Genomic DNA, 8,625 nt, shown 5'->3' on the forward strand with positions numbered 1-8,625 from the left:
CATTTCTTGATCAGTAATATGACGGGTAAGCAGCACTAAAGAGGTCAGAGGTCAGATGTCACAGCTGTCTGACAAAGATCCTGTGAAACTGGGATGTAATCACGGATCACAAGGTAAAGAAATATGTTTCTGCAGTCAGAGCAGCCATATTAAACCATAGTAAGATTCAACAAGTGCACACTGTGTTCGTTCCCACGGTGTATTTGTGACAACGACGTGTTTGACTTCCTGAAAAGAAGAAGAGGAAGTTGAACGGATGAAGACTGTTAAGTAAGATAAATGGTTGCAGTAACGCAACTCTTCTTAGAAAACACACAGACAGACATGTTAATCCATCTGAATTCAACCATCGTGCTTCACGATCCTTCTTTGTCGATATCTTCAGAACAAGAGATCGACGCTCTCAACTGTCAGAGTCTGTAAAGTAGTTTGTGTTGTGGAGAGATACAGCATCTACCTCCTGCAGTTAGTGTGATGTCACTTCCTCATAGTGACACTTAGTCTTTTGTCAGCTGTTGGATTTACTGTATTTTCATCCAAACAGTCAAAAACTCATTTTTACTTTGACATTTGTAACATTTAGTTGTGTCTCATCCACAGTGATGCAACGTTTTTGATCAGCAATAACAGAAGCTGCCGACAGTCAGAGGTCAGAGGTCACAGCAGCCTGACAAAGATTGAACAGGATGAACATGTAGGATGGAGACATGATTATGTGTCACTGATTACAAGACAAAGGAATATGTTTCTGCCTTTAAAAGAGACATTGAGGCAATCTGATGCTGTAAGAAGCAAACTACTGTATATTAAGGCTCATATTTTGTCTCAAGTGCACACTGTGTCCAGTCCCATGATGCATTTGTGACGATGACGTGTCTGACCTCCTGAAAGGAAGAAGATAAGAATTGAGGAAGTTGAGCATGTGCAGATTGTTAGTTAAGATAAATGTTTGCAATAATGCAGCTCTTCTTTTCTGTAGATAGTGTTTATTAGAAAACAGACAGGATTCATGGTGACGCCTGACAGCACACATGAACAGACAGGTGAAGAGTCAAACTTTGACTCTTGATGCTCAACATGGTGCAACATGGTGATACTGTAGCAGCTGTAAAAGAACAGATAAGATGATGTTTTAGTGGTCTGAGACCTGTTAGTTCCTCATTGTATCTTTGAGGTCAGTTTTTCTGAGAAATGAGAGGTGTGTCAAGTGTTTCAGTGAGAATGTGGAAACAACAGCAGCAGAGCTCTGGAGGTTTTACCCTCTAATGATGACCAGATAAGAATCAGAAACACGAAGCTCACAGGAACAGACAGTCAACACTTTATGAAAAGACAAAGAGGAATTTTCTGCTGAAATCTACTTTAATCTCTGGAAGGTTTGAGGTCTCTGAGACTCCAGCAGTGCACGTTAATACATACTGATGCTGAGTTAACTTGTTTATACTTAGTTGAGCTTCAGTTCAGGCAGCTTAACATTTAATATGAAGGTTTTTCATGCTATATGCACACTGCAGAGGTTACTTTGGTCATTTAAGCTGCGTGAAATGTATTAACAGTCATCATAGTGAAGCAGTAACTTCCACAGCTTGAGGCTTTGTTACGTGTGGCATGTAGGTGCAATACTGCACACTGACTGTGGGAGTATTTTCTCTCTCTGTCTCTCTCTCTCTCTCTCTCTCTCTTGTTCTCTCTCTCCGGTGCTCTTCCTCTCTCTCTCCCTCTGCCTTCCTTTGTAGAAATGAAGCACCTGGAGCCAATTATTCCATGAGAGAAAAGGGGGAACCTGAGGGGTGGTGTGGACACACACCTGATTACTGACAGCAGCAGTGGCTTATGGGGAATTTTTCTTCTTCTTCTCTTAGTTTTCTTTTCAACATGGTTTAGAGTGTTGGGTTTTGTTATTTTAGTTTGGGTGGAGATTACCGGTAGTCTAGTTTTCAAATTTGTTAGATTAGGTTGAGTTCGGCTTCTTACTGAGTTTAAATCCTGCACAAACACAAACAGTCAGACATTCACAGTCCTGCATCACAGCAACATGGACTTTATTAGTTGATTTAACACATCAACTCACAATGTTGTCATCAGGTGGTCTCTGGTTCCCTGGAAAATAAATCACAGAGTAACATCTCAGTTCTAAAGTTGCAGTTTGTTTTAAACTTAACAAATGTTGGTCTGAATTTTCTCACCTCGAGCTCTGAAGAGAAGAACAGTAATCACAGTGATGAGGAGGAGTTCAGCCACACGCATCACCAACATTATGTAGCTCAGAGCAGAACAAACTGTACAAACTGTGGAATATAGAAATGTGTCAGTGAAGAGTTTTAGTTTTAGAAGAAAAGAGTAGAAACCTTTTTTTTCCTTTCCAATATACATTCAACAGTTTTTGGAAAAGTTCAAACATTTTAAGGAGCATGTTTGTGTTTGCTGTGGAAATAAAAGAGTTGAACAAGTATCATATGTGTCATATAACATAAATGAATCAGAATTTGCAGTTTCATTCGCTCATCAGGATGAAATTCATGCTTAGATGTACAGTATTCATTCTGTTGTTGAAATGTTTGGATTTTTTCTTTTCTAAATTTGAATTGATGAAAAATATTTTGTAAATGTTTATTTTATATATAATCCAATAAACACAGCAAATATCACTTGTTGTGATCTGTAACATGTATGTTAAACATGTATTAACTGAGATTTTTGGCTACTTGAGGGCAACAGAAACAAGTGAACACAACACTGACATGAACAGTGAACTTGTTAGCAAACAGTTGCTCATTTCCACATCCAGCAGTTACGGAGCAACATTATCATTCATTTGTATAAAGTAGAAAAGTATGAAGATTAACAGTAATTGGTTTGGTTGTTAGGTTGGAGGAGGACGACTGAGGACGTTGAGTTGTAAATGCAGTTATGCAGCTGTTACGGCGACGAGATACAGCTGAAAACTTCATGGTGATGTCGACATTTTAGTGTTTTGAGAATTGTTGGTTCCTCATTGTAGCTAAATATATTTTTCTACGAACTAAGAGGGAAGTGTTTTGGGGTGAATGTGGGTTCAACGTCAGCAGAACTCTGGAGGTTTTACTCTGTAATGATGACTGAGTTAGCTTTATAAGGCTCTTGGGAACAAACACTTGAAAAACAAATGCTCTTTGGACTCATATGGAAAACTAATTTCATCCCTGAAAATTTTAGGGTTTAACTTTTATATAGTGACGACGACGATGACGATGACAACAACAACGCAGGGGAGCACAGGCTCTCGGGGCGCCCGTCGAGGCCCCTGTGCAGGGTCCCCAGCCGTGGCCCCTTCAAGCCTTTCGCTATAAAATATTGCTAGAATGTTAAAGAAATGTTTAAATCTGCACAAAAAAAATGAAAAACACTGAAGAATTACTTTAAAATTACCTAATTTAAATAAAGGCTTGTTTTATACAGTGTTCTTTTGTAAATTCATAGAATTATCCAGTTTATCCTGGAGGCCGCCCAATCAAAGCACAGATTTCCAGATGGAAAACACAAAAAAATTACGTAAAATTATATTCAAATTATCCTCCTTGAACACCCATTAAAGGTATCTTGAGAGCTTTAGGCTTTCATTGTATGTGATTGTCTCATCTATTCACAGTAAATTCCTGGTAAATACTGGTTTTATACTGTACAAAAAATAGGATCATGTGAAAATGGCATACAAAAACATAATTTCAATAATCATTACTTCATATAAACATTATTTGAAAGTAATTACAAGCAACTGTCTACAGACTTTTCCAATTAATGTATGATATTAACAGTATATAAATAGTATTTGACAGTAATTACAAGCAACTATCCAACATATCCAGCTGACACTCTTCTTCAGAGGCATATTTCTTATATATTGTGTGTACACTGCCATCATTCTTCAGAACTTCTATTGTATTTAGGTCTTGATGCACAACATATTGGTGTTGGGGCTACATATCAAATCAAATGGTGATAAAAATGTATGTTTGTTGTATCCTATGTTCCATCCTAGTGCTGAGGAAAGCCTAGGACTGAAACCCTTTTTTGCTGCTGTGCATCATTAAAAAAGTGATATACACTTATTTGTGAGGGCTGACGACTTAATTTGTTTTTTTTTTGTGAGATGTTGCCACGACAGTGTTTTTTGTTACCATACATAGAAAACAATGCAAGACAGGATTGAGCTCAAAGCTTGTTGAAAGCATTTTCCCATACCTGAGCTGATTTTCTCTCAAGCTTAATATTACCAGACCGTTTCTGATTCAGACAAGACAGCTTATGAATTGACAGCTTTTCATGACAGAGATTCACTGTTCTGTTCGCAGTCCCTCACTACTTCAAAGTCAATGTAACTCAACCACAGCAGAATGGTCTCTTTCTCTTTAATCAACTGTGTGACAAATGCAATCCTTCAAGATCAGGCAAACAAGATAGTATTTGTCCTTGATGATGCTTGATGTTTGAACAATTTCAGGGTTCTAAATTAATGGATGTATTAGTCTACACAATCCACAGCAGAAAAAAGTAATCATCAGATAGAATACTATGTTTCGTTGTGCAAGCGCCAAATGCGGACAGATTTTCCATTTGGCGAGCAAATATACCAAAGTAGTCATGTGTTGCAGACAGAGACTCAGGCTGTAGTATAACTTGCAGGTTTTTTTTATCTGCGCACTTTACAACCACAACAAAGCAGAATGTGTCGCTTACAGTCCATCAGTATATTTTTGCTGCTGTTAAAACCCACTAGCTTTGTGCTAACTACTGCAACTGGAGGAAGTTCCTCGTCTTCTACTACTTCTGCTTCAAAACTCTCACCTTACTCAAAGGCACAACTTGGTGGCAGAATGGCAGAAGTCATACAACATATCCACACACATTAATACTGCATAAAATACAAAATTATGAACCCTAGATCCTGGAAAACATGTTAGATCAGATTATTTAGTTAATTCATCAAGTTAATCAACCTGCATGATGTTCTTTAGTTTTATGTTGACATAAATTGTCAACAAATTGTAGTTGATTCAATCCCCAGAAAATGTACCTGTATACTAGGCTTGGGCAATGTCTACAGAATTACTTTGTAAAGCAAGCACTAAAAGGTAATTTTATGATATATTCTGGTTATTAAACATCTTGAAATCTCATACATCTCAAATGGGGATCTGTATTGAATGGATTGCACAATATTGTAAAATGTCAGTAGAAAAATGTATATATTTATTCAGTGTCAAAGTTGATATAAAGGTACTTTTACATAGACCTTCTGGTTTTTGTACATTCAGAACTCCATATATTAATGTGAAATGTCTGTAGATATATTGGGGAGTTGCTTGCAATTACTGTCACATAATGTTTATATAAAGTAAACCCTATACATTAATGGAAAAGCCTGTAAATATATTGGAGAGTTGATTTTAATTACTGTCAAAAATGTTTATATAATTATACCCCATACATTTATGGGAAAAGCCTGAAAATATATTGGAGAGCTGCTTGTAATTACTGTTAAATAATGTTTATATAAAGTTAACCTCATACATTAATGGGGAAATGTATGTAGATATATTTGATAGTTGCTTTTAAATACTATCAAATAATGTTAGTAAAGTGATGATTGTTAAAATTGTGTTTTTGTAAACTATTATCACATGATATTATTTTTTTGTACAGTATAAAACCAACATTTACCAGGGATCTACTGTAAATAAATTGGATAATCACATAAAATAAAAGCTTAAAGCTCCCAAGATACCATCAATGGGTGTTAAAGGAGGGTAATTTGAATGTAATTTTACATATTTTTTCTGTGTTTTACATCCAGAAATCTGTACTTTGATGGGGAGTTCTTATGGATGGATTGGGTAATCCTATGAATTTACCAAAGATTACTGTATGAAAAGTCTTCATTTAAATTAGGTAATTTTAAGGTAGTTCTGCAATCTTTTCCATTTTTTGTGCAGATTTATACATTTGTTTAACATTCTAGCAATGTTTTATAATGAGATTTTATTTTTATTTTATAATGGTTGGACTGTAAAAATGTAGACAATGTCCAAAGTAAACATCTGTATTTTTAAAATAAATCTCTGTAGAATAACTAAAGGTTTTTTACTGTTATTTGAACGTAAGTGTTTGGCAACTTTTGCTGCCAGACTTTTTACCATTTTTTAAAGATTTTTTATACAGTGTGATCCAGAATATACAAAATTTGATCTGTATATTTATTCAAAAAATTAAAAAATCACTATTCATCATGCATTCTTCACAATCAATAACATTCATTGAAATCATTATTATGGTTGTTATGTTCTACTGTTTTAGGTAACATAGGACCATCATACAGTATAGTGTAATTGTGAATGTTTTTTCCCCATAAATAGCATAAAACCTAAAGTAAACATTCTCTCTGCTCTCTGAAAGCCTCATTAAGGATTAATCACTCAACTAATAAGATATTTGTGAATGAAAAATATGTTTGTGGTTCAGAAGTTTGATATAGAGACTAATTATGAGTCAGCATATGAACAGTAGGCAACTCTATTCCACTTCTGTTGTGTTTCAAATTAACCAACAGCGAATATACTGAGTTCTTAAGTCACAATGAGTCAGCATTTACCACAAACTACACAGTACAGACAATGCCTCTGCTGGTACGTCTTTAAGATGAACTAGATTGTGTCTTCATGGTAATGAAGGAATATGTCTTATGTCTCATTGACGTGGTTTTAATAGTTTTTGGACAACAGTGGGGCTCTACAGCACAGAGGAATAAAATATTTCAGGCTTTGGGTACATAGACTATATGTTAGTAGAATCAGTTCATTATTGCTTTTGAACATTCATGTGATTTGTTGATTTTGATAAAAGAAAATATAGAATATTACCAGACGCATGCTTTAAGAAAAGGTTGTTGGTTGGATTCTTGAGCAGAATGGTCAGACAGACAAATATAAAAGACAAAAAAGCTTTTAGGCAGATATGAGACAGACGCTGCTTGGGAGTAGACCCTCCCTACACCCCTACTGTCCAGTCATCGCTGATGTCTGTGCCAAAATTACAGACAGACACAATCTGGAGGTGTTTATTTTAAGTTTAGTGCATTCCCAGGGCCCAGATGGCTCTCGACCAAGTACACTAACTGTGGAAAAAATTGCCACTGTTTCCATCTTTGCTGAATATGTTTACGTGTGTTTATCTCATTGAAAAAATACAGTGTGCACTTAATCCACAGTGTGGACTGGGAGACAAGAAATGCCAGTTCCTCTGACACAAATTTCTGCTTCACTACTCAATGTCTCCATCCTGCACAGTGTAAGAAGAGTGTAATATAGTTTAGTATTATAGTGAAATACTTTGAATATGTTCACATTTCTGGGCAACATTAAGTCTCCAGTCACCCTGTTTTTTGAGGTTGGTGGAACGAAACAAAGACGAGCACCAAGCACATTATTAGTTAGTGTTGAAGTTAGGAATCATCATTCAGTTTGCATCAATGTGTCTTCTAGACAAGAAGACACAGTTGAAGGTGGTGAGAGAAGCCTGACATCATAGGGTGGAGTCTAACACAATGAATTATACAACTTGTATAGCAGCACACACTTTAGGGCAATCTTTTTTTGAAGGCATTGACTTGACTGTTTTAGAAAGTTAAAGCTTCTATATTTAAAATTGTGAAGCAATTTACATTATTAATAATTTTTTTATTGGCAATGTGTGAATAGGTTGTAAGGCAACTTAAAAAATGAGACCTTCCCTGACTTTCTCAGTTGCCTATGTAAGTCGATTTCTATGTGATGGACTCATGCTGGTTTTTCCGCAAAAATCCAATGGATGTAATGTTTTTGCATGCTCCTGAGTGCCTTGCCTCTCTCCCACTAACATCAACAAACGACTGGCTCCCACCACAACAAAAACTGCACAGACTTATCCAACTATAAACACCCTGCAGATATTATCTCTCCAGCTCTGTTACCCCCCAGGTTGGCTTGTGGCCAGCCGCCCAACCATGCCACCCATCATCGTTTCTGGCTACAGTACCTTTGTCTTTTGGGGGGTTGGGACGACTAGCTGCTTTCGTCAACCACCGCACATTTCACAACAGAACCGCAGCACATTGCTCCCCGACCACAGCTCACTGAGCCTACTGGTGTTTAGTAAACACGGTTGGTGAACACGGTTGGCAGTTTGTGGGTTGGGTCAGGGTCAGGTGCTTGATTAACGCATATTTTTGCAGGTCGGGCAGTATGGCTCTCATAACAGGTTGGGTGGGTGCAGGTATTAAAAAACCCTGACCCATGCATCACCACAAGGTGCAACACCCAACGTTTGAGATCTTTTATGTTATTATAAGAAGTGTAAGCGAGGAAAAATACATCACATGCAATAGTCTCACGTCGCTGATGGAGTGCGAGCAACAGGATGTTGACTGCAGCTCACTAAACGGCCACCAGTGTCACTAATGAGAAGGAATTTCTGATTCTTACATATGGAACCTTTAAATGGGGCCATATAAACAAACAGATATGTTTACATGCATCGTGTGTATCCATGAGCCGATATTTTGAATATTTTAAGTCATGCATTGTTTACAATCATGTTTGTTAGCTTACTTCT

General features: G+C 36.8%; 1 long non-coding RNA gene across 1 annotated transcript; it reads right to left on the reverse strand.

Annotated features, from left to right (window-relative positions):
• Positions 1-1,955: 1,955 nt before the first annotated feature.
• LOC121882168 lies at positions 1,956-2,299 on the reverse strand. The gene is made up of 3 exons (XR_006092021.1): positions 2,187-2,299; positions 2,072-2,100; positions 1,956-1,986 (listed from the first exon to the last, which is right to left on the reverse strand). It is a non-coding gene; the product is annotated as an uncharacterized LOC121882168 (long non-coding RNA).
• Between the last annotated feature and the right edge of the window lie 6,326 nt (positions 2,300-8,625).

The sequence above is a fragment of the Thunnus maccoyii genome, chromosome 17, assembly GCF_910596095.1.
Source record: "Thunnus maccoyii chromosome 17, fThuMac1.1, whole genome shotgun sequence".
NCBI classification, from domain to species: Eukaryota; Metazoa; Chordata; class Actinopteri; order Scombriformes; family Scombridae; genus Thunnus; species Thunnus maccoyii.